The 26,485-nt window shown below is 48.4% G+C and overlaps 1 protein-coding gene across 1 annotated transcript in view; it reads right to left on the bottom strand.

The window, feature by feature from the left end:
* Window positions 1–23,476, bottom strand: part of LOC138579893 (3'-5' exoribonuclease HELZ2-like) — a 298,877-nt gene extending 275,401 nt beyond the window's left edge. The window contains exon 1 of the mRNA XM_069650118.1: window positions 23,328–23,476. The gene's annotated coding sequence lies outside the window, so the exon portion shown is untranslated. The remainder of the gene's footprint in view (window positions 1–23,327) is intronic.
* Window positions 23,477–26,485: the final 3,009 nt, after the last annotated feature.

The raw sequence follows: 26,485 nt of genomic DNA, 5'->3' as shown, positions 1-26,485 counted from the left end.
ACATTCTCTCGGAGCTGGTTGCACTTCCACAGAGTTGCTGCTGGAAACCCAAATGCCAGGGAGAAGAACACCAGATAGTGTGCATTGCTTTTAAGTTGACCAAGAGCTCCAGGAAGATCTTCCGGACTCCCAGGAAGCAGGACTGACCGAGCCTGAGCCCCCTCAACAGAGTGCAGGACCCCAGAAGCAAGGCAAGCCCATCTCGACAGCCAGAAACCGCGGTGTAGCTTCTCATGTAACAATTTTATGTTACCCTTTCCTCGATAAATGGCTGGTGGCAGTGGTTTACTTTTAACTACTGTGGTGTGCATTTACCGCGGGCTGAGTTCGCAGCTATAGTAAAGCACCCAAGGGTGCCATTTTTGTCCAAAATGGCCACGGTCTTCTTTTTTCGCCATTTCTTCTTGGAAAGGTCCTTCTTGAGATTTATTCTGCGCGCCTTTTGTGGGATTCACGAGTGAAGCCCGCCTCTGGCTCCAGCGTCTTTGGTGGGGGCAGGAAGTGAGGGAGGTGCCCAAAACCCAAATGCACTCTGTGATGATTTGTGGTAGTCGCAAGGAGCTGAAACACTGAAGTGCCACTTGTTTGAAGATTGCCGGTTGCGAGCGCTGACCGTTCCATTGTAGTGCAGGAGTCGCCAGAAGTCCTCCCTCTTGTCCCCACGACTGAGGCCCAGGAACAGTGAGATCTGCAGAGCGGCACAGGAACAGAAATCATCTTCTGAAATGTTTCTTCAATCCAAAGGTACTGTCAAAGTCTGAGAGAACTTACCTCTTGTGGTAGAGTTGCTTGCATCTTCTACTACTCACAAGCCTAAATAGCTTGTGGCCCTACATTGATTCTTCTTTTTTCAAAGACTTCTAAAACATTGTGCAAAGACTTTCTCTACTTACCTACCAGAAGGGCTTCAGCTCATATAGACTTTTGCTCATTGACTTTGGCTTAACCTGTAACAGTGAATGTCTCTGCTTAGTGGATCCAAAAGTATTTGCCTGCTTAAGAATATTTGTGGACTCTTGTTTGTTCTAATAACTTTTTCCTTTGCCCCAGTTCTAAGAATATTCTAAATGCAACAGTAAGATATTAATGCCCCCAGCACCTGAATTATTGAAGTCACCTGAGGGTGTAGGTTGTGGTTGTGGGCCATCCCAAAAGGGTCTTTACTGATTTAGAAACTAAGAGTGTGTAGTTTTGAAGTGTATTTGTGTGTTGCTTTTATATTGCTCCCTTCTGAAGAAGGCTTATTCTAACTGACTGATAAATAAATTAATAATTGTTTATTCAAGAAACCTTGTGTGTAAGTGTTTATTTGAATAAGTGTCACTGTGGATCTCTGTGTAACTCCCCTACAGCTCACATTGACCCCTCTTGAGATAAGCCTGGCTGCTCAACATGCTACCAACCTGTGTAGTACAGACTTATACCAACAGTTGGGATCCTATTGCCAGGGGGTCAGGGTTGTTGTAGTGCACCCAAAGGATACTGCATACAATCTTGCCTAACACTGGTGGCTGGCAGTGAGGATCTATTGTAGAGTTGTTACACTAAGAATTTACTTTGCTTATGTTGAACTTAAAACCTTCACAAGGCTAAGCGCCACTAGAAAAGCAATTGTAACATGCCAGATATGGATAAATTCAGGCCGGAAGACCTGATCATTTTAGCAGTAGAGAAACTGAAAGAAATGTGTAAAATCAGGAATCTCCCTGTTAGAGGAAAGAAAAATGAACTAATTGCAAGATTGTTGAATAATCAAAGTCTGGGTAGTAGGCCTGTCACACCTACTAACCCAGGAAATGTGGAAATTGATAATGAGGATGATAATTCAGAGTCTAACTCTAATATTGTTGAAGAGTCAGAAGAGTCAGAGGAGCCTCAGGAAGATAGCCCGTCTTTACCTCAACAGGCCCTTTTGCCTCAATCTGTATCGACACGGACCCCACAAGGTCCATCACTGAGTCCAGAATGTGTGTCTCTTGAGAAAATGAGACTTGAGTTAGAGTTCAAAAGATTACAAATATCGCTGAAACCAAACATCAGGACATCAAACTAAGGGAAATGGAAATGCAACATGCTCTTGAAATGAAGAAATCGTCTCTTGAAATGTTTCTATCCCAGAGTCTCCTAGGTCTCCCAGTCCAAAGAGATCTTGCATGCCTAAAGAAGCAGTGAGTATGTATGATGTGAAAGTTGATATTTTGGATGGGTCGGGTGCTTTTGAATATAACTATGGGATTCAGGGTTTCACAGGGAATGCTGATTCCTTGGCTTTTGTCTAGGCTCCCCCAGGTTGCAACTGATGCTGTAATGGAGGTGGGGGAATTGAAAGATTGGAGTATGGAAATGCGAAGCTAGCTTTGATAGCTAGATTTGGGAAAACTCCTTGCCAGTACCTTAAGAGGCTTAGGGCCCTCAAACAGACTGATGGTAACCCTTGGGCTACCTGGTTGTGTGAATGTTTGAAAACTTAGATGGTTGGGTTAAGGGTTACAGAGTGAACTCCTTTGAAGGAATGAGAAATCTATTTTTGTTGGAGTCTATTTTAGATGCCTGTTCTCCTGAGCTAAGACAGCACTTGGCTGACTCAAAGAGATTCATCCTAAGAAGCTAGCAACAGCTGCTGACTTGTGGGTTGCCAACAGGGCTACTCACAAGGATTCTGGGGCCACTCACAAAAAGGATGAGGGGAAACAGCACAAGAAAGATGAAAAAAGAAAAATAATTCTAAAACCTCCCATCCAAAAGAGGGCCACAAACATAAGAAGGATAAACCATTTGGGAAACCAGGTCAGTCTAGTGAAACCTGTGGTGCCAAACCAGAGGGAGGTCAGCAGAAGCCCCCATTTGTCAAAACATTTGGAAAATGTTATGCTTGTGGGTCAACTGACCATGTAAAAGGGGATCCCAGATGTAAGGATAAAGCTTCAGGGGTCCACACTGCTTCCTTAGCCTTCATCCCTGAGGGAGAAGTACATATGGCAAGTGGAAAATTTCAACTATTGGCTGAAGACCCCATTGGAGTCTCTGCCAGTGTTTCTTTAGTGTCCCTGTGTCTGTGGGAACAGCAGAATGTAGATGTGTATAACTCTATACCAGATAACACAAAATAATACTACAAGGAAAGTGCACTTGTAAATAGTCAGGAGACCCCTGCCATTAGGGACACTAGGGCCATCATTACAGTGGTGGATGAAACCTTTTTCAAATCTGAGGATGTTGCTAAGGCACCCAAAGGCCCCACTAAGCTTGCTGGAGGCCCTATCCAGATGGTTTCAATACTACCAGCTCCCATCCAGTGCAACAATATGACTGTAAGAATACCTGTCAGTGTACAAAGTGAGGTGCCTGGGAAAGTCCTGCTGGGGAATGACTTAAAAACTCTTGGAGTTGTATCAAGCACCCCCAGGCCTCCCAGTAAACGGAAGTAGGAGCAGACTAGGAAGGCCAGAGGCCTCACTTTAAATGACTCTCAGTGGGTTGTTACAGAAGAACCTATAACACCCAGTCCACAGTCAACACTCCTGTGCATCAAACCAGGACATCCCCGAGAGGACAGTCCAAAGTCACACCTGTGACTTCTCCACCAGCTGAGGCTGAGTGTGAGGTTCAACCAGAAGATGGTGAATCAGCTACTGATGACAAAGAGCTGGAAGAACACCTTCCCCCTGTTGGAGATCTGGATCCTAAAGACCATTCTGAGCTGCAAACTTTGCTTGCAGAAGGTGGCCCCTGTAGGGCAGACTTCAGCAGAGGTCAAAGAGAGTGTCCTACTCTTGAAGGACTTTGCCAACAGGCAGCCTCCCAGCTGGAAGGACAAGAGCCAGGGAAGCACAGGTTGTACTGGGAGGATGGACTCCTCTATATAGAACCTATTGAGTCTACCCCAGGGGACTACAGAAGACTTGTAGTGCCTCAGGAGGTGAGACCCCCGTTTCTACAGTTAGCCCATGAAATTCCTTTGGCTGGTTACTTAAGCTTTAAGAAGACCAAGGAAAGGATTTCTCTTTATTTCTATTGGCCTAAAATGGGGTCTGGTGTAGATCAATTCTGTAGAAGCTCTCACACTTGTCAGATTTCTGGCAAGAGTGGAGCCAAGAATGTGGCACCTTTGGTGCCTCTCCCAGTGGTGGGAGTCCCTTTTGAGGGGGTAGGAATCGACATTGTTGGTCCCTTAGACCCCCCCAACATCTTCAGGCAACCAATTTATATTGGTTGTGGTAGACCATGCTTCCAGGTATTCTGAAGCCATACCTATGAGGACTGTTACTGCTCAGGCAGTGGCTAAGGCCCTACTTGGTATACAGAGTAGGTTTTCCTAAGGAGGTTATCTCAGACAGGGGATCCAACTTTATGCCCCACTACATGCAAGCCATGCGGAAAAACTGTGGAGCAACCTACGAGTTCTCAACAGCCTATCATCCCCAAATCAATGGGCTGGTGGAGAGGTTTAACAGAACTATGAAGAGCATGATATGTGCTTTAGAATAACCCCTTAAAAGAAAGTGGGACCTTCTACTGCCATGCCTTCTCTTTGCTTACAGAGAGGTCCCTCAAGAAGGGGTTGGCTTTAGCTCGTTTGAGCTTCTTTATGGTCACCCGGTTAGAGGTCCATTGGCCCTAATCAAGGAGGGGTTGGACAGTGCTCCTTCCCACAAGCCAGTGAGAGTCACTGACTATGTGCTTGGTCTCCGAAGGAGAATGACACACATGATGACAGAAGCTTCAGATAACTTGAAAGCAGGTCAGGCTCTGGCAAAGCATTGGCATGACCAGAAGGCCAACATGGTTGAGTTTACTCAAGACCAGCTAGTTCTAGTTATGGTACCTAAAAGGTAGAAGGCCTTACATGACAAATGGATTAAACCCTTCAAGGTTGTGGGAAAGATTGGAGATGTCAATTATTTGGTGGACTTAGGCAATCCTAAGGAGGCCTCCAGGGTCTTTCACACCAACAGCCTAAAGGCCTATGTCTCCAGACCAGAACTGGAAGCTTTGCTTCTAGCCTCTGCTCAATAGGAGGAGGAGGAGAGTGAACCTCTACTTGACCTACTCAGGGGACAACTTTTAGATAGGAAGATAGGAGTTCATCTCTCTTCTGATCTAACACTGGAACAACAGGAGGAGTGCAAAATTCTGTTAAATCAGTTTGCCCCTCTGTTTTCACTATCACCAGGCTTGACCCCTTGGGGCCAGCATGAGATTCTCACTGGTGACTGTTTACCTGTTAAAAGCAGAGGTTACAGAATGTCAGACCATGTAAGAACCCACATAAAGGAAGAGGTCAACAAGATGCTTGATCTCGGAGTAATAGAGCCCTCTACCAGTCCATGGTCTAGTCCAGTTGTGCTAGTACCAAAGGCAGGGCCCAAGGAGTTGAGATTCTGTGTGGACTATAGAGGTCTTAATGCAGTCACCACGACTGATGCCCATCCTTTACCGAGGACAGATGAGCTGGTGGACAAACTTGGTTCAGCCAAGTACCTCAGTACATTTGACCTAACCTCAGGCTATTGGCAAATAGCTCTGACAGACCATGCCAAGGAGAAAACTGCATTTCCAACCCCAGGAGGCCTCTACCCGTTTAAGGTTATGCCTTTTCGACTAAAGAAAGCACCTGCTACATTCCAAAGGATGGTGAATCATGTTCTGAATGGGATGGAGGACTTCTGCATGGCATACTTGGATGACATTGCAGTGTTCAGCCCTACTTGGAAGCAACATATTGACCACTTAGAATATGTATTGCAGGCTCTTGAGCAGGCCAATCTGACCATAAAAGCAAGTAAGTGTCAAATTGGTCAGAGTAAAGTACTCTACCTAGGACATGAGGTAGGAGGAGGTGAAATAAGGCCATTGCCTAGCAAAGTACACGCTGTACAAGACTGGGCCACCCCTACTACTCAAACCCAAGTGAGAGCCTTTCTAGGTCTCACAGGGTACTATAGAATGAATGTGATCCCCTCACCCAAATTCCTCAAGGTCAGGTGGAATGAGGAGTGCACTAAGGCATTTGAAGGACTTAAGAAAGCCCTTTGTCAAGCTCCAGTTTTAGGAGCTTGTGACTACAACCAATCCTTTATTGTACAGACAGATGCTTCCAATACAGGTATAGGTGTAGTTCTGAGTCAGCTGGATGAGAAAGGCAGGAAACACCCAATTTGCTTCATCAGTAGGAAACTGAAGGAACCTGAAACAAGGTGGGCAACCATAGAATGTGAATGTTTTGCCATTGTTTGGTCTTTGAAGAAGTTTAGACCATACTTTTATGGATCTACTTTTGTGATTCAAACAGCCACCAACCCTTGAGATGGTTAATGCAGATGAAGGGAGGGAATCCTAAATAGTTAAGATGGTCAATCAGCCTACAGGGGTTTGATTTTATCATTGAACACAGGTCAGGGTGTAATCACAAAAATGCTGATGGTCTCTCCAGAAAGTCTGACCGACTGGAGTAAGGAGCTTCATCCAGGGGTGGATTAAATCCTCCCGTCCCTTAGTCTGGGGAGGACGAGTGTTAGGGAGAATTCTCAGAAATGTGCTAATTCCCTCTACCTTCGAGACCCCCAGCAACTTCTCTGGATTCTGAGGACTTGATATTTCAACCTGGAGAGAGTGAGACCCTTTTGTATACTCTCTCATATATTTTAATGTGATTTTGAACGCTGTGTTTCTTTTGGTTGTGGAGTCTGACAAACTCCATAGGCATCATCTTTTACATTGTGTCACACAGCACCTTCAGTGCAGTGACACAGGGAAGTCTTTCAGATTTCCCAAAGGTTTAAATACCTTCTCTGGGATAAACTACTGTTTCCCAGAGTAGTAAAGTAAAATTGACTTTACTTACATTTGTAACTTTCTAGACCCAGCATACACTATCTTACAATGGGGTCCTGGATGGGTTACTTAGTATCCCCTTTGTCTAGCTTCTCATGTAAAAATTGTATGTTACCCTTTCCTCGATGAATGGCTGGTGGCAGTGGTTTACTCTTAACTACCGTGCTGTGCATTTACTGCGGGCTGCGTTTGCACCCAAGGGTGCCATTTTTGTCAAAATGGCCCAGTCATCTTTTTTTGCCATTTCTTCTTGGAAAGGTTCTTCTTGAGATTTACTCTGCGCGCCAATCCTGGCAGGAAGTGAGGGAGGTGCCCGAAACTCCCTGTGCTTAGTGTCCTAGGAGACCCAAATGCACTCTGAGGATTGGCCAGCTGACTGTCTGGCAAGGACAGACACCCTGCTGTGTGACTGACAGTTAGGCTGGAATTAATGGGAGAGAACGGAAAAAAAGGTGAGGCTTTTGGCTGGAAGGCAGAGTCGACCACTGGATGAAGGAATCGAAGAAGAACTTGAAGAGGACTCCTGCTGCAACTCCTGAACCATTGGTTTGCCCATTTAAGCCCTGCTACTGTGCTGAAACTCCAAATTCGTATCGACAGAGAAGCCCCGGCAAGGACGACTGCTCCCCTTGAGTTGTTGGGACCAATCAACTCCAAAGTAAGCCACCTGGACATTCTCTCGGAGCTGGTTGCATTTCCACAGAGTTGCTGCTGGAAACCAAAACATCAGGGAAAGGAACACCAGATTGTGTGCGTTGCTTTTAAGTTGGCCAAGAGCTCCAGAAAGATCCTCGGGACGCCCAGCAAGCAGGACTGACCGAGCCTAAGCCCCCTCAACAGAGTGCGGGACCCCAGAAGCAAGGCAAGTCCATCTCGACAGCCAGAAACTGCGGTGTTGCTATTTGCGGTGGTCGCGAGGAGCTGAAACACCGAAGTGCCACTTGTTTGAAGATTGCCAGTTGTGGTACTGTCGTTGGCTCCAACAATAATGCAGCGTCAGTGAAGTCAACACAGCCAGTGAGTTGGGGAGAACGATACAAGACCGGTCTGTGTTGAAGCCAAGGTTGCAAGCGGCAACATTGTATGGTGAGCGTTTAAACGTAGGTATGAAACGCGTGTGATAACCAATGCAAGTAAAGTTGAACTGCATGTGACCACGTTGCAGCATCACATATGTTCTTAATAGGGACACCCCTTTGAAGGGCTGTCGATGTAGCCATGCCCCTGGTGGAATGAGCACGTAAACCCTCAGGAGGGTCTTTGCCTGCCAGTCTGTAGCATTCAGAAATGGCTAGAATGATCCACCTAGACAAGGTCTGTTTGGTAACAGCCTGTCCCAATGTGTGTCCTGTATACCCTACAAAAAGCTGGTTGTCCACTCGCAATTTTGACATTCTGGCAATGTAAAAGCTTAACCATCTCCTAGAGTTCAGCCTATGGAGCCTTTCCTCGTCCTTACCAGGATGAGGTGGAGGATAGAAAGCTGTCACGCCCCCGCAATCAACCCCGCTCCCACTCTCTCCCTCACACTCGTCTCTCCTACCTGGCGCTTCTCGCCATCATGTTTTCCACCCACATCAGCAGGGGAGGCACGGCAGGCGGGATACCATGGTGGGCAGACCCGCCTCTTTTCGCCCTTTTCCGCGGTGGCGGTAGCCATGGCACCTCCTCCACACCCGGCGACACCAGCATACCAGGAAGCGCCAGCAGCACCAATCGCTGGCCGCGTTGCGCTCTGCGTAACGCGTGCTAGCGGTCACGTGATGCGTCATGTGACTCTGCTCGCAGCTTCAAAAGAAGCTGGCAAATACAACACGTCGCTTCACAGCTACTTCTCCAGAGGACTGCCAGGCGTTACTTACTGCATCTTGTTACTATCCTTACCTCGACCTTGGAACGTTTTACTTAGACTTGCTTTCGGATTACCCTTGGACTTTGGCGTGCTCTCTGACCCCCCGGATCATCTTGACCTTTGTTTGAACACTGGACTTGGCTCTGGATTGCCCCTCTGTTTCTGCAACCTCGGATTGCTTCAAGTTTTGCCACAGATCAAGTTCTTGCTTCACCCAGGTGTTTCCGGAGTGCCAACTACATCATCCCAGCCTGCTGTTGGTTTCCCCTGCTGTTTGTGTAGGTCTCCTACCTATGCTACCATCCTTTAGGTAAGCTGGTGTCACTGTACCTTGTTTGCTCCCTCTGCCAGTTGCCTTTTGGGTGTTTCCTTGATTATAACCCTTTGCCTTACAGCACTCAGGGGTCCTTCTGGCGTTCCCGGTACCAGGCTGACGACGACACCCCACACCTGTGGCCTCAAGGATTGCTAGGGCAGTTATTTTTTCCTGCTCGAGCGGTACTTGGGGACGGAGGCATTACATAACTGCACAACCATCAAGTCTGACCCATCGAGTTAGAACAGACTGTGAAGCCTTGTGGTCGTCCAGTTATGGATGCCTCGGCCGGGGACCCTGTGACTGCCTTAATGCAAGCAGTGACATCGCTTAGGGCAGACATGGCAGCTGCTACCACTGCTCTCCGCACTGACATGGCCACTGCCACTACTGCGTTGCACCACCGCCTTGATGCCATGCAAAGCACACATCACCCCTTGCCTGTAGACGCCGAATTCGGTGATGCAGCTCCACCCGAAAACCCGATCCCTGTCACACCGCCCACCTTACCAGCCTGCCTGTGGTGGTTCAGACCCACTTCCCTCTAGCAGCCCCCGAGAGATACCAGGGGGACCCAAAGAAATACTGCACCTTTATAAACCAATGCAAATTGCAATTTCTGTGTCGACCCCAGGCTTTTTCTGATTCAGTCTCCAAGGCGGACTTTCTTCTCTCCCATCTGTCAGGTGTGGCAGCCACGTGGGCCAACCCGTTGTTGGAGGGCGACCATCCTGCCCTGTACGATTTTGAACTGTTAACCCAAGACATGGCCAAAGTTTTCGACACCAGATACAAAGCACAATCCAGAGATATGGAACTCCTAGATCTCACTCAAGGCCTATCAACTCTCATTGAGTACATCACCAAGTTCAACCAGCTCTCTGCTGAGACCTCCTGGTCAGAGAACAAAAAGGCAGTGATATACTATTGGGGCTTGTGTGGTTCCATGATGGACGCATTGTCTGTGGTGCCCTCTCTTCCCTCAGTCTATGCAGACTTGGTTGACCTGACCTTGCAGGTCGACGCTAGACGAGCAGAACGTAGGGTGGAAGCAGGGCTATCCCATACCCCATCATCAACCACATCCGACACCTCACCCGAACCCATGCAGATCGGCGGGGTACGCAGCCCCATTACTCATGCCGAACGAGAGCGCAGAAGGACAGACAATGCTTGCTTCTACTGCGGTCTTAACAGGCATTTTATAAAGGAGTGTCCCCGTCGCCCAAAGAACAAGATTCCGGGTTTTCCGAAGACTCGCCCTTAAGATCAGGGGTTGGGCGAGTCCTATACAAAATCCCTCTGATCTTGCTTTTGTTCCCGTCCTGCCTGTGGTGGTACAGGCTTCCTTGAACCCTACTGCTGGTATCTCCCATGCAGTACGAATTACGAATAGTGATCGACTCTGGAGCTACAGGCTGCTTTATTGACATAGCACTAGCCAGTTCATTGAATCTACCTTTGGTTACAAAGAAACACCCCGTGCCGGTTTATGCAGTGGACGGGACGTCCCTTGCTTCTGGACCAATCATGCAACAGACAGCTCCATTGGAATTAGTCATACAGGAAGTCCACAGGGAGACCATATCTTTTGATCTCATAGCCACACCTCAGCTCGGAGTCATCCTGGGCATCCCTTGGCTGAAAAGGCACAATCCTCTGATTAACTGGGGCACAGGTCAGGTCTCCTTCGAATCAGAGACGTGCCAATACTACTGCCTACTCGAGACACCTCGGGTTTCCAGCCCCGCAGACATCCTAGGGGTAGTCGCTTCTTTGGCCATAGAGGACAGGTCCGACACCCAGGACACGCACATGATAGGGGCAATCACGGGCAGCATACCTCCTGAGTACCATGATTTCCAGGCTGTGTTCGACAAAGGCTCTGTGGAAGGCCTACCTCTGCATCGGCCCTACGATTGTCCCATTGATTTAGTCCCTGACGCTCTGATCCCAAAGGGCCGGATCTACTCCTTGACCCAGACGGAAGAACGAGTCCTGCAAGAGTATATACAGCAGGCTCTACGTCTAGGTCACATTCGCCCGTCGACATCCCCAGCTGCGAGCCCTATCTTCTTCGTTCCGAAGAAGGAAGGGGATCTCCGTCCCTGCATTGATTACAGGTGCTTGAACGCTATCACGGTAAAAAAACGCTATCCCATACCCCTTATTACCCTGTTGTTAGACAGGCTTACTCATGCCACGATCTACACCAAATTGGATCTCCGTGGGGCGTATAATCTCATACGCATGCATGACGGAGACGAGTGGAAGATGGCCTTCTGCTCACGACAAGGGTTATTCGAGTACACGGTTATGCCGTTTGGCCTCTGCAATGCTCCTGCTACGCTTCAGCGCTTCATGGATGACATATTCAGCGACATCCTGAACGCTTACGTGGTAGTGTACTTAGATGACATACTGGTTTTCTCTTCCTCCCTCGAAGAACACATCACGCATGTTAAGGAAGTTTTGGTATGGCTCCAAGCCAACGCACTATTCGCTAAACCCGAAAAGTGTCTTTTTCACACCAGTCAGGTCGAGTTCTTGGGGTTCCATATCTCTCCCGGGGGTCTATCTATGAACCAGTCCAAAGTCTGGGCGATCAACGAATCTCCAATCCCGACCACTCTCAAACAGTTACAGTCATTTCTGGGATTCGCTAACTTTTACCGACGGTTCATTGCTGGGTTCTCCTCTATCGTGGCACCTCTCACTGCTCTCACTAGCCCTTCTGTCCCCTATGTCTGGTCCATGGCACAACAAAACGCTTTTGACTCTCTGAAAACCATGTTCACCACTGCTCCGGTGTGTTGCAACACCCTGACCCTGAGCTCCCGTTTGTTCTCGAGGCAAACGCCTCTTCATATGCACTGGGCGCTGTATTGTCCCAACCCTGTCCTACCACTGGCCGTTTGCATCCGGTAGTGTTTCACTCACGTAAATTCACGGCAAGCGAATTACACTACACGGTTACGGAAAAAAAGAGCTACTGGCCATTAAGGACGCTCTACAAACCTGGAGACACCATCTCTTGGGTGCAAAACACCAGACTGTGGTGTTCCACGATCATAAGAACCTCCAGGACCTTGCCTCCCTGAAATTTACAAACAGCCGACAGGTACGTTGGCACCTCTTCTTTGCCACGGTGTCGGGCATGGGAAAGCAGACGCCCTGTCTCGTTCTCCTGGGGGGGAGGTTCTCCCATCATTCCCTGAGACCTTGTTGGGTGTGACATATGTAGTATGTGTCTGCACACCGTCGCCTTCCTTACAGTCCACCATACGGCAGTGGGTTTCCCAATATCCACAATCACTAACAGAATGGGATCCGGTTATGCAGGGTGGGCTGCCTTTCGTACACGGGAAGCTCTTCCTTCCCACAAGTGAAACCAGGAATCTGGCGTTAGACTGGTCTCATGATGCTGCCATTAATGGTCACCCCGGGCAACATCGCACTCTAGACCTCCTCAAACGTTGGTGTTGGTGGCCGACTATGAAACGCGATGTGCAGAACTATGTCAATACCTGTTCAGTTTGTGCCCAGGGCAAGTCACGCAGGGGCCGACCCTTGGGTCTTCTTCTCCCTCTCCCCGTTCCTCCACGGCCTTGGCACACGGTCTCAATGGACCTGATCACCGATCTGCCACGTCCACAGGGTTTCAATAACATTTGGGTCGTCGTCGACTCCTATACCAAACAGGCGCGTTTCATACCGTGCAAGGGGGTATCCTCAGCCCCAGTCTTGGCTAAACATTTCTTTAGGTCTGTGTTCTGTCTTTTTGGCTTGCCCCATGTGTTGGTTTCCGATCGTGGCACGCAGTTTACCTCCCGATTCTGGCGGGCCCTCACCTCTCTACTGGGTATCGACGCTCACTTCTCCTCTGCTTATCATCCAGAGAGTGATGGGCAGACCGAGAGGGTCAACCAGACATTAGAGAAGTATCTACGCTGTCTGACATTACAGTACCAGGACACATGGCTCAACCTGTTGCATCTCGCCGAGATCGCCTATAACAATACACTGCACTCTGCTACTGGGTTCTCGCCTTTCTTCGCCCTCTATGGACAACATCCCCGTACTCTCCCCATTCCGGACTTCTCCTCTTCTGATACCCCCGCCGCTTCAGCCCGTGCTCGGGATCTGGTCTCGGTCCATGCCCAAACGTTGGTCCACCTGCGCGAAGCCCAGGCCCCCATGAAAACCGCTGCTGTCAGGAGGAGGGCGGATGCTCCTGCTTACAAGGTGGGGGACCGGGTTTGGCTCTCTACCCGCCATTTGCACATCCCTGGCTGTCGCAAACTGCTTCCTCGTTTTGTGGGTCCGTATGGGGTGGTCAAGGTCCTGAACCCGGTGGTGTTGCGCCTGGCGGTGCCACCCGCCTGGCGGATCCACCCGGTGTTTCATGTCTCCCTACTTAAGCCATGCCCTGGCCCTACCCGGTTAGCTGCCCCTCCTGCCCCGGTCTCTGTCTCGTCCCCTGATGTGTTTGAGGTGCGGGCTGTTCTAGGTTCCCGTATGTACAGGGGTGGGTTGCAGTATCTGGTGGACTGGCTAGGTTACTGTCTTGAGGACCGCTCTTGGGTTGCTTCCTGGGATGTTCATGCTCCTCGTTTGGTGGCCCGGTTTCACCGCGAGCATCCTTCCAGCCCACGCGGTCGTGGGCCTTTAGGGGGGGCTCTGTCACGCCCTCGCACTCACCCCCACTCCCACTCTCTCCCTCACACTCGTCTCCCCTACTTGGCGCTTCTCGCCATCATGTTTTCCACCCACATCAGCAGGGGAGGCACGGCAGGCGGGATACCATGGTGGGCAGACCCGCCTCTTTTCGCCTTTTTCCGCGGTGGCGGTTGCCATGGTGCCTCCTCCAAACCCGGCGACGCCAGCATACCAGGAAGCGCCGGCAGCACCAATCGCTGGCCGCGTTGTGCTCCGCGTAACGCGTGCGAGCGGTCACGTGATGCGTCAGTTGACTCCGCTCGCAGCTTCAAAAGAAGCTGGCAAATACAACACGTCGCTTCACAGCTACTTCTCCGGAGGACTGCCAGGCGTTACTTACTGCATCTTGTTACTATCCTTGCCTCGACCTTGGAACGTTTTACTTGGACTTGCTTTCGGATTACCCTTGGACTTTGGCGTGCTCTCTGACCCCCCGGATCATCTTGACCTCTGTTTGAACACTGGACTTGGCTCTGGATTGCCCCTCTGTTTCTGCAACCTCGGATTGCTTCAAGTTTTGCCACAGATCAAGTTCTTGCTTCACCCAGGTGTTTCCGGAGTGCCAACTACATCATCCCAGCCTGCTGTTGGTTTCCCCTGCTGTTTGTGTAGGTCTCCTACCTATGCTACCATCCTTTAGGTAAGCTGGTGTCACTGTACCTTATTTGCTCCCTCAGCCAGTTGCCTTTTGGATGTTTCCTTGATTATAACCCTTTGCCTTACAGCACTCAGGGGTCCTTCCGGCATTCCCGGTACCAGGCTGACGACGACACTCCACACCTGTGGCCTCAAGGATTGCTAGGGCAGTTATTTTTTCCTGCTCGAGAGGTACTTGGGGATGGAGGCATTACATAACTGCACGACCATCAAGTCTGACCCATCGAGTTAGAACAAAAGCTTCTAGCACAATTTTCTGACTTAAATGGAAGTCTGAGACTACCTTAGGCAAGAAGGAGTGTTTTACCCTTAACAGAAACCCTGTTCTTGTGGAATACGGTAAAAGGTGGCTTGGAAGAAAGTGCCTGCAACTCGCTCACTCTATGTGCTGATGTTATAGCAACCAATAGTTTTGTCTTAAAGGTTAAAAACCTTAACAGACATGTGTGCAAAGTTTCAACTGGGGCACACATTTGAAATTTTCAAACCAGGTTGAGGTCCCAAACCAGAACCTGAAAAGGAGATGGAGGGAACACATTAGGGAGCCCTTTTAAAAAATTGAGTCACCAGTGGGATCTTGAAATAAGAGCATTCGTCTGATTAGCGCGTAAAGATTGAGAGTGCTGCTAGGTAGCCCTTAATGGTGCCAACCTGAAGGCCTTTATGTGCTAATGAAAGCAAAAATGATAAAACCTCTGGAGTTTTACACTGAAAAGGATCAACATTCTTTTCTCTGCACCAGTCACAAAAAGTATTCCAACGGCAACAGTACAGAGATTTTGTTGCTGATCTTCTGGCCGAAAGCAACACCTCCATTACGTCATCTCAGCCTTTCAGAAACCAAGCATGAAGTTTGAGATTCCAGACCTCTGGATGGAGAAGCCGACCCTCCTCTTGCGAGAGAAGGTCCTCTCTTTGTGGAAGACGCATCGGAGGACAGATGGACATGTCCAGAAGGTCCGGATACCACGTTCTCCTGGCCCAATCCGGGACAATTAGGATCATGTGTTTGCCGAACCGTCGCAACCTCCTGATTACATGAGGAATGACGGGGACTGGAGGAAACGCATACAGTAGTGGGAACTCCCAGTCCACCATGAACGAAACTCTCCTAGAGCTCCTCTTGGAGGAAATTCCCTTGAGCAGTACTGCTCGCACTTCCGGTTGGTACCGGTCGTGAACAGACCCACCTGAGGGGTTCCCCAAAAGGTGAAGATCTCTTGAAGGACTTCCTGAGATAGTTCCCACTCATAGGAGACTGTGATCTGCCTGCTCAGAGCATCCGCCGCTGTGTTCTCCTCCGCGGTCAGGTGAACCGCTGATAGGGAGATACCTTCTTGAATAGCCCAGTACCAGAGCTGCATTTCCTCTCTGCACAAAGGTAGTGACCCTACACCTCCTCTCTTGTTGAGCTAGTGCATGGCCACCGTGTTGTTCTTATTTATCAGGACATTCTTTCCCAGTACTGAGGGCAGGAAAGCCTTCAGCACTAGTCTGATTGCTCTCAGGTCCAAAAGATTGATGTGTAGTTTGGACTCTGATGGAGACCAAGGACCGCTGATGGTCAGATCGTTGGCGTGAGCCCCCACCCCATGAGTGAGATGTCCGTCACTACCGTTATCTCCGGCCATGGTTGCCAAAAAGGTTCTCTCTTCAGAATATTCTCCTCGCAGGCCCACCACAGAAGATCATGTGAGACTCTAGTTGGAATCTGAATGCGGTCCGACATCTTTCCTGAGAATTGGGACATTGAGTTCTCAGAGCCCATTGAAGGGATCTCATCCTCAGGCTGGCCTCTGGCACCAGAAAAATGCAGGATGCCATGAGGCTGAGCAACTTCACAAATTCGAAGGCCGGAAGACTCTAGACACTCTGAAATTTCATTACCATCTGAAGAATGTCTCAAGCCCTCACCTCGGATGGCAAGCTCTTTCCCAAGGATGTATCTAATAGTGCTCTGATGTATTGGTGCGTCTGGGAAGGTGTCATATGGGACTTCTTGTAATTGAGGGAGAAGCCCAGTCTGTGAAGAAAGTGGCAGGTAACATTGAGATGATCCAGGATTTGTCTGGGAGAAAGCGCCCTGATCGTGAATCCACCCCTCCTGAGACTCGCTGCCACCACCGCAATCAGTTTGGTGAAAACCCTCAGCCGAATGGCAGAACTCGAAACTGAAAGTGCGAGCCGTCCACTGCGAACCTCAGGTATTTCCTGTGCTTAAGATGGATTGGCACATGAAAATAAGCATCCTGAAGGTCCAATGACACCAACCAATCCTGGAGTTGGAGGGCCTGAAGGATCTGAGAAAGAGTGACCATCTTGAATTTGTCTTTCCTGAGGAACTTGTTCAAGCATCTCAAGTCCAAGATGGGTCTCAGTTCTCCGTCCTTTTTGGGAATAAAAAAATATGTGGAATACCAACCCTTGTTCCTCTCTGCCACATGCACCAGTGCTATAGCACCTTTCTCCAGCAGGATTAAAATTTCCTGCACAAGGAGCGGATCCGGAATCTTCAAAGAGTGTTTCCCCGGTGGATTGTCCTGGGGCTTCTTTAGAAAAGGAAGGCAGTAACCGTGGGCTATTGTTTCCAGAGCCCAAGCATCGGATGTAATGTCTCACCATTCTCCCAGATGCTGAGACAGCCTGCCCCCCACTGTTGAAGTGTGACTCAAGCCCTCAGAGTGGTTTTGAAGCGGCAGTTGCAGCGACCGATGGTACAGAGGCTGCTGTGTGAGCTGGCTTGGCACCTCTACCTCGTCCGCCATGAGGACATTTTCTTTGACCTCTTTGACTGGCCATTCCTCTCGCCCTTCCAAATGAGGAGTAATAGCAAAAACATCTACCTCAAAGGTTGTCCGCTAGCACGAAAAAGCTGAGGTTACCTAATAGCGGCACAATTAAGACTTGGCAGCTGCCTTCGAGGTCTGCAACTTCTCAAGGCTCTCGTCAGCCTTGTTGCCAAAAAGATGAGACCCGTCAAAAGGCATGTTGAGAAGTCTAGCCTTCACATCTGGTGCAAAACCCGACTTCCGCAACTACGCAAAGACTTTCTTTGTAAGACTCTTGTCAACTACCGGATTGGTTTCCCAATTCCTGCCCACCCTTTTTTGCAGTGCCACATAGAAAGACAAGACTGGATCAGTGGCTGGACCGTTGTCCAGAATGTCTGTTAGATCATCCTGATCATAAGGTACTGGAGGTCTAGACCAACCCAAGTATTCAACAACTTTAGACATGAGTTGTCTGTATGAGGAGTGTGCAGCATGCTCCCCGGGTTCTGGACTTCCAAACTCCAATTCAGGAGAGGTATCAATGCCACTAGCATTGTGCAAGCAAAGTATCACAAAGATCTTGCATTCGACTTGCCTCCGAAATAAGGCACTCAGGCACATTTAGAGTACTATACTGGAGTCCAAAAGGGGCATCTTCCTCATCCGTATGCTCTTCCTCCTCAAAGATGGAAGTCAAAGACCTGAAAAAATCCTTTTTCGGGAGAGCTGTACACAACTTCTCTGGTCTAGAACCCAGAGGCTTCGACAGTGTCGAAGGCGTCAACTTGGTTTTAGCCAGTGCCTTTTTCGGAGGAACACTGGTCACCAGTGCCTGTGCCAGCAAAATTGGCGCAGCAAGCGTCGACAATTTCGCCGTCGATGTCGACACTGGCATCGATGACATCCATGGCCTAAAAGGGGTCGAGGACACGATGGGCGTCACAGGCACCAACGGCGTCGAGGACTTAGAGGGCTTAGAAGGCGTTGACGACCTCGATCTTTCACCCGTCTCGAGTGATCGTTAGATTTCTTCTCTGAACGAGGCCTCGAGGACTCTCGACAGGGATCACGCTGTTCACGCGGGCTTGAGGGCGTGTGAGTTTTCGGCCGAGACCTCTCCTTCCCGGCTTCCACAGAAGGCTTGGTCGGAGCACGACCATGTTTATCAAAAATCTTGAGCATTTCCACACGGAAAGCTTCCCACTCTGCAGGAGTCTAATTCTTGGCCACCATTGCGGGGGAACCGTCTGATGAAGACGTCGGGGAAGGCGACCTGCAGTGCCTTCTCCGTGACTTCCTCAAAAGAAGACAAGGAGTACCACTACGACTCCTAGACCTAGACCACGCTTGGCCTACTTCCTCCCAGGCGAGTTGTCTTGCGACTCATCAGTCGAAAGGCCAGCAGGTCAGGACTTCGGGGGTTTGGAAACTCTGCCTACCTGAAGTTTCCCCTTTCGTTCCCTTAAGGCCTTTCCCATCATGGACAGATACTTGGAACAGAAAATCGTATCGTAGCCCTCGCCGAGGCATCACAGGCAGATCTGTTGCGGGTCAGTGATTGATATCTTAGATCCGCAGTCCTTACATGTTTTGAAACAGGACCAAGGAGTCGACGGAGTAGAAGACGAAGACATCTCGAGGTTTCGCAAAAACACATAGAAATATACTTGTACAAGTACGAGGCGCGCTGAGTTTGTCAAAGAGCAAACGCATTTGCAGAAAAACTGAACTGAGGTTAACGGGTGCCGTGCATGCTATATATAACATCTGATGACATCACCCTCGATGGAGGCTTTTGAGGGACATTGACCCGACGCCATCAACGCAGGGCGCCCTTTGCCGAAAAAGTTTGCCGAAGCAGCCGAAGCTGGACAACACATGTCAAAGATGAGGAATACGTAGGAGGACACAATCCATTCGAAAGCCGTTTTTCAAACCCAAGTGAAATTCAATAAACACCCTTGAAATGTGGTCACTTGTGTCTGTTTTACTGTCGATATCATACCTTTCTTACAGTGCTTTTTTATATCAGCTCCAACTATGGATGGTTATCGCCTTGTTAATCGATTCTGCAGTTCTGGCACTCTGGTCAGGGGACTTGGATGAGTGGGATCGTGTCTCTGGAAGTCCAACTGGAGCTCACCAAAGTTCTAGGTGGATTTGTCCACGCAAAGACGTTGCACTGCAAATGGGTTGGAGGTCCCCTGGTATTCGCTGTTTGCAGCCCTGGAAGGTCACGACACTTCAGGGGATGGCTCGATCTGTAGTTCGTTTTGGGGCTAGTTAGGGCCACCAGCCAAAGGGAAGGAGTCGTCCTCTTCGGAGCTCCTCTGTCAATACGAAAACTGGATTGGGACAGCAGTGGTCACTTCACAGTTACTGGAAGGGTCTGCAGGCGTCTCTGGTCATCTTCAGCTTTGGATCTTCTGTTTCAGTGGTCGACTTGCCTTCTGCCTCAGTTTTCCTATTCACTCCTCTGCAAACTCTCCCAGCAGTTTACAGAAAGGGAAGGGTGGCTGTCCAGTCAGGACAGCCAAACCCCCAGTGGGCACTGGTTCCATTCATGCACATCAGCAGACAGCAGGATAGGGGAGTGTTAAACTCCTCCACTGCTTCCTGTCCTCGCAGATACACTGGAGCCTAGGGGTGGGGCATCCAAGAGTTCCCGCCAACAGAAAAACACATTCAAACCTCCTCCTCCCAGAATGGTAGAAGGGCTAACATAGGCCAACCACACTAGAAATGACAAAAAACGAAAGGAGCCACCATGTTAGAACATGGGTGACTCTTTTGTGCATAACTGAGGCTGTGAATACAGTCTGCGGTAGAAAATAGCACGCAAGTTTGTAGAACACATCCACTGCCAATAGCCATAACTAGAGGGTTGTCACTTTGACAAAAACGTCACAGGAGCAGAGAGAAAGGGGATTTTAGGGATCCCCTTAGCACTCCTCATAAGATGGTGTGTGGTAATCTCTCATAAATTCAAGTTTTAGGAAGGATACAAAGTATCCCTCTATCATTAAGAACAGTAGTTGTAAAGGATGTATGCGGTTTGGACGTGGCACAATTGTTAGTGGCCGAATTAACTGTGGTCAACTTGGGCGCTAAACCAATTTTGGCACTGCCAAACCCGCCCAAACTAAATCAACCCCACCCACCCCATCCCCATCCACCTCCTACTTACCTTTTCGCTGTCCGCTCATCTTCTAACCCTGTGGCGTGGGATCAGTCCCTCCTATGCGGGTCGGATCAGATGCCGCAGGGTCCGCTTTTCTTTTTTTTTTTCCTGTCCCCCACCTCCAAACCTCCGAAAGAGGGGGACACCCCGCTACCCCAAAAGCCATCACTACCAAACATGGGGAGCGGGGGACACCCCCGCTCTTCATGTTTGGTAGTGATTACCCAAACTGATCGTTTACAAACCATAGAATGGTACTGGCCGAATTCGGACAGGTTTACCATACGATTGTTTGTAAACTATTAATTTGGTTAATACCTTTTTTAAAGATAGTGAAAGAATCTAAAAGGAGAATACAAAGGGTTCCCAGCAGCATTGGATCTAGGGTGTTGTGTGCAGCAAAAGTTAAACACAGATACCTTTAAAGAGATATGGAGGAAAGGAGACTCCATAGAACAGGTAAAACACAGAACAGAGTTCCAAAAGTCAGAGCAAATCCTAATGTTATTTTGCTTATAAAGCGCCAAAGCCCTATGAATGAGAGGAAAAAGGCTCCCCTCATTCAGGATAGAAAGAAAAAGGTCCAGATGTCCAGCAGAAAGTGCTGGGGCTCTCACTAGGAGAAGGGATGAAACATAAAAATGATAAATCTCCCTTACAGGTAGTCCAGCAGGGCTTCACTGGGCCAATCACAGGCAACCTATTATGATTTTCCATCACTGTTTGTTTTTTGAGTCTCCATAATAAAGCTGTAAATTCTAGAGTGTTTTTGTTAAGGATCCTGTTAATTTGCACACTGGTGATAGATTCCCATACAGTATGATGCAAAGAAAAGGTCAATTATGCCTTTTTGCTCCCACTTATAATTTATACCAATTCACAGTTTGTCAAGTTGCTTTATTATGTGATAGGTTCCTTTTTTTCAAGAAACACTATAAAGCATTTTCTTTTTTAATTCTTTTTATTTCGGTCCTAGGAAACCAAACTCTATAACTGTACCAATTAGAGCTGGAATAATGTGGACAAATGCCTGCATTTCAGACTGGGGTCAAACAAATCCCAGCTTCACCACTTGACTAAAGTGTGTGTTGTTACCCAAATTGATTGTTTACAAACGATCGTATAGTAAATCAGGCTTTATTCGGCCAGTACCATACGATCGTTTGTAAACAATCAGTTTGGGTAATCACTACCAAACATGGGGAGCGGCGGTTGCTCCCCGCTCACCATGTTTGGTAGTGATGGCTTTTGGAGGTAGCAGGGGTGTTTCCCCCGCTTCTGGGGGTTTGGAGGCAGGGACGGGAAGAAAACAAAAAAAGAAAAGCAGACCCTGCGGCGTCGGGGCGACCCACGTAGGAGGGACAGATCCGACGCTGCAGGGTTAGAAGATGAGCAGACGGTGAAAAGGTAAATAGGTGGTGGGTGGGGGAGTGTATGAGGGTGGGTGTTTTTTTTTAGTTTGGGCAGTTTTGGCCACGGAAAAAACTGGCTTTGCGGCCAAATTGACCCCGGTCAATTCGACCGCGAACAATTGTGCCACGGCCAAACCGTATACATCCGGAGTGACAGGGAGGTCCCTTAAGTGCAAATGGTGGGTGATTATACATTGGAAGAGTGCATAGTAAGCTCCATGATGTGTGCACTCTTCCAATGTATAATCACCCAACATTTGCACTTAAGGGACCTCTCTGTCACTCCCAATTAGCCGCCGAGTGCTGTATCTGCTGTGATCTACCATGGATCACTGAGTTTTTAACGCACTGTTGATGAGAAAAGTATGTTAACAGCTGCCCCACTTCTTTGTGTATCTGAATGTAAAGTGGAAAAAAACGGAACAGAGCTGGTACATCAATCTCAGAATGCTGGCTAGGAGAGCCAATCCAGCGCCCTCAAAGTACCTAAACCCCGGCTGCCACCTTCTTGGCCAGCCCCAAGAAACCACACTGACTGGCGGTGTCTGTTGTCCGGTCCCTACTTCAGAGCCTGCATAGTCAATGCCATAAAAAGAACAGATGAGTAAAACAAGCAGAACTGCACATCACGCCATTCACCAGGACGGTAACACTACATATTATCCCCACCAAAATTATCGCCGTATAATATATATAGTATAATACATAGTATATATCGTCTGGAATGGCCATAGGCAAAAACATTTTGGGAGGGATAATTTTTGGGGGTTTTAGGAGTGGAGGTTACAGGGGTGTCCCCCGCTCTTTTAAACATAATTCAGGGGTTGTGGGGGTGTCCCCCTAAGGTTCCATGTCTTAATATTGCTGCAAAAATATGGCGATATTTCAGTATGGTGATATTTTTGCAGGGATAGTAACACATGGAACCACCAGGACACACGTACATTGGTACAGCGGTCTGCATGCGACTTCATGAGAATAAAAGTTGTTGGTACTGGACAATAATAATTAAGATTAACTGGAAAAGCTTCATGTGAGGACCTGGGTAGGAAGTGTAAGGGCTTCTTTTAAAGGGGGACTTCAGTGGGTTGGGGGAGCCGCTGATGTCTTCTTAAAACCCCTCCAGTTACTACAACTAAGGGACAGTTCCTTTGACAGAACACGCCCTTCCGCCCCCCTCTCCCCCACCCCTTCAGAAAAGAGGTGCTAGAAGAGATGCTAGAATGCACCATGACCAGTCCTTTGGGCCGACATATTCGAATCTGATGTAATGAAGGCAGTTAAAAGAAACACTTTTTTGCAGCTGAGCATATTGCATCAACATGTAGGACTGTTAAGAGAGATGCTTTGCCAAATACAAATGCAGAAATTCAATGATGCAGTTTATGAACCTGTATTCCATATTAGGCAATGTTTTTATTTAGGCGAAATTGAGACAAGTAGCTTTCTCATACATTTTGCCCCTTGGATAATATGATATTTTTTTTTTATTCCACCCCCTGTTGGCACCCCCCTGTTCCATTAACCCAGGCAACCGCTCACTAATGCACTCCCAGAAGCCCACATCCATGAAAGTATTGTTTACCAGCAACAACGTCAACTGATTTATTAGATGGGCCGCAATAGAGGATGCAACTCTTGGCTCGATCATCTGCAGGATCCAGAGGAACTGGCACCTGCTGCTGTTCTTGCTCCAGGTTTATTCTGTGGAACCAGTGCACAAGGTGGACACCAACCAAAATCTTCCCTGTTCCTGGAAAAGGAGAGGTCAAGTGAGATTTCTCTTCTACAGCATAAGCAATTAAGCACTCCACTCATTTATGCCAAGTAAAATATTGAGTAGTCGGAGTCCCCTGCAAGCTGTACCAATGCCCGTGTGCTACCCCACCCCCACCTCAAGCCTTGACTAGGCTAAATCCTTAATCCTTTTACTTTATAAACATTTTGAGTTGCTCCCCAAATCCATCTTGCGAGAGGACCAGTAAACCTCCGAACCCTGAAAGGAGGAAATGCACGGTCATTGCTAACAACTTTGCAGCTTAGGTCTTCAACCATCCAAACATTAGCACAGCCATCTCTCCATCTACTGAATTATTCCACGGCCATCCTCAATTTCAACCTTTCCTCAAACCATTCCATCAAAGCCCTTCATGTACCACACCCCCACCCAAGAAGGCCTTTTTGGCACAGACTATTTAACACCTAACCAACACTTCATCTCACTCTGTGCTACATTTATTTCATGGTCCCAAATGCCCTTGTACTGCAAGACAGCCCTCATAATTCCTCCTCCCCTGATCCATTTCATTCCCCTGCCAGCCAAAGAAAGCCTTCCTTCGCCTTTCTCTGCACACCCACATTTCTCCTCAATTATCTCTTCACCTTGCTAAGACAATGATCAATATCTGGCCAGTTGCGGGTTGACCTCTCAAAGTACTTTACCACTGGTAAGGCCTCAACTTTGCATCAACTTCTTCAGACATAAGGCAAGTTGACTAGCATAAAAAAATGGATGAATCTGCCAACCAAACCGTCTGCTTCCAACACACTCCGCTCCTGAGAGTTCCAGATTCTGGTCCTCTTTACGTCCTCTACATTGGCATGTTCATTGAGCCGAGGGCTTCTAGTCCACTACCCACTTTACAGTACCACCTCAGCAAACTAAAACTCCCCACCTGCTACTTCACTAATCCCGCTGGGCAGCACCAACAGCATCCGTGCCCCAGATACTGGCATGATGGGTGGGTAGACTAATGTGTTTATTATTTTGGCTTACCTTATTGCTCCAATCATGCTTTGTGTCACCACCAGCTCTTAAATTACTTAAGTAGCATTTCCAATGTATCCGACCTCCAGTGGTTTTCATTGGAATGCTCAGACTTCCAATGCAGAGACACACAATCAGTTCTACTTTCACAGGATCAGTTTACTGCTTACCAGGAGGTCCCTGGATCAACGTGAACGGGTCCCTCAGCGCCGTTGCAATTGCCTTGTTCTGACTTGCATTTAGCCGACGATAATTGCTAAACACATCAAAGGTGTTCTGCTTCAAGATTTTGGAATTACGTGATGATCCTGGAAAACAAAAGGCAAGCATGTCACAGTGACAGGATCCCCAACAATTCCACAAGTCATTGAACTTCTTTTTTTAAATAGTATGGAACATGCAAATTAAAGTCTAACAAGCTTATACATTAAACATGTTTTTTTTAAAGGGGGGAATAAGACGGGTAAGATTCACAAAAAGAAACTCTCCCTGTCCTGAGTCTCCCAGCAGTATTGCTGGACACAGATTTTTTTAAATGACTTCTTTTTATTTCACTGACCCGCTGCATTTACTTTTGTTCTGGACCCACTGGACTCTTCGTACAAGGTTTGAGTGGGCGTGGGGGGTTGCGAAGAGACCGCTCCCCTTAGTTTTGGCCCTATGCTTTCCTATGGTGCCCCCCCACCACACACACACCTACACCTTAAGTGGTGTGCTACCAGGCACCCCACAGCCCCTTTTGCAATGTTGTTTGGACTCATTGGTGAATCCCCTAGACCCACCAGGGCAGTAGTGGTCATTTACTGTGTGCAGCATAAGCCATTTTGCTACTGACCAGGAATGCTCTAACAGGCAGATGGCAGTCTTCACTTTTTACCTATTTTGGGAAGCATTGTGCCGGGCTGCTCTGCTTTTGCAGCCATGGTAATGCATTAAAGTGACATGTTGTAAGTCCTGTTACCGCCCTACCTTTCTAGGTGGGGAACGCTCACTTTTTATTACACCTTGGCTGGCGGGCCAATTGCTTTTGTTAATGGGAAGTGAGGAAGGCCCGTCTGCCCCCAATCCACATTACTCCAGGGACTTGGATGTTGCTGGTCAGATTGTTGGAGGCGGGCTGTCCCCCATTGTACAGCCACCTCCAAGTTTGAATGATACAGGGTGCCCTTATTGGAGCGCTGCAGACTCCCCTACCCCATTTTCTTGATAGAAGGAGAAAAGCTGGACCAAGGCACCAAATCGACCACTGGAACTGAAGAGATCCTACGACGATTATGACAGAGGGACACCGGAGGACTGCTGCAGCAACCAGCATTGGCTCAGCCAATATCACTGCATTGCGGACCTCAACCTTCATATCAATAGGTAAGATGGCTGAGCGGGTTCACCGCTCGTTGCTGTGATCTGTGTTTGATAAGCAGGTTGCAGGTTCGAATCCCAGCAAGGCCAACTCAGCTTTTCATCCATTCGAGGTCGATAAATGAGTACCAATTTCGATTGTGTAATAATAGTAATGTATGTAAATAGGTCCTATGTAAATCGCTTCACATTAAAGTGCTATATAAAAATTATTATTATTCTTATTTTAGGGGAAACCTCTGCGAGATGCAGTCCCGATTTTGGTGATACCAACCAGTCACCTCTCCTGCTCTAGGTACATCGCCAGTTTTCGTTCTTAGGAGCGTGTATCTTTGCATTTCCTCTGCAAGGCCCGGAACTAGCGGGTTATCATTGCAAGGACTTCCTGCTAGCCAAACGGCTGAACTTTTCGTGGTCACCCTCGAGGCTCTGCTGAGACTCTGGAAATTCGCTCTGCTGCCCTACACCAGTCGACCAGCCTGCAGGACAACCAGCGTGCAGCCGCAGTGTGCCTCGTGTCTCAGCCCAGGGTCAATGCAAGAAATGCATCTGTGAACATATCCCCAAACCCCTCCTTTTCCGTTTAACAGAATCTGTGTGTCGTCCCCCCACCACCT

Source organism: Ambystoma mexicanum, chromosome 3p (genome assembly GCF_040938575.1).
Source record: "Ambystoma mexicanum isolate Mex_15411 chromosome 3p, UKY_AmexF1_1, whole genome shotgun sequence".
NCBI classification, from domain to species: domain Eukaryota; kingdom Metazoa; phylum Chordata; class Amphibia; order Caudata; family Ambystomatidae; genus Ambystoma; species Ambystoma mexicanum.
The sequence above is the reverse complement of the archived record's forward strand: the minus strand, read 5'-3'. Positions and strand labels throughout refer to the sequence as shown.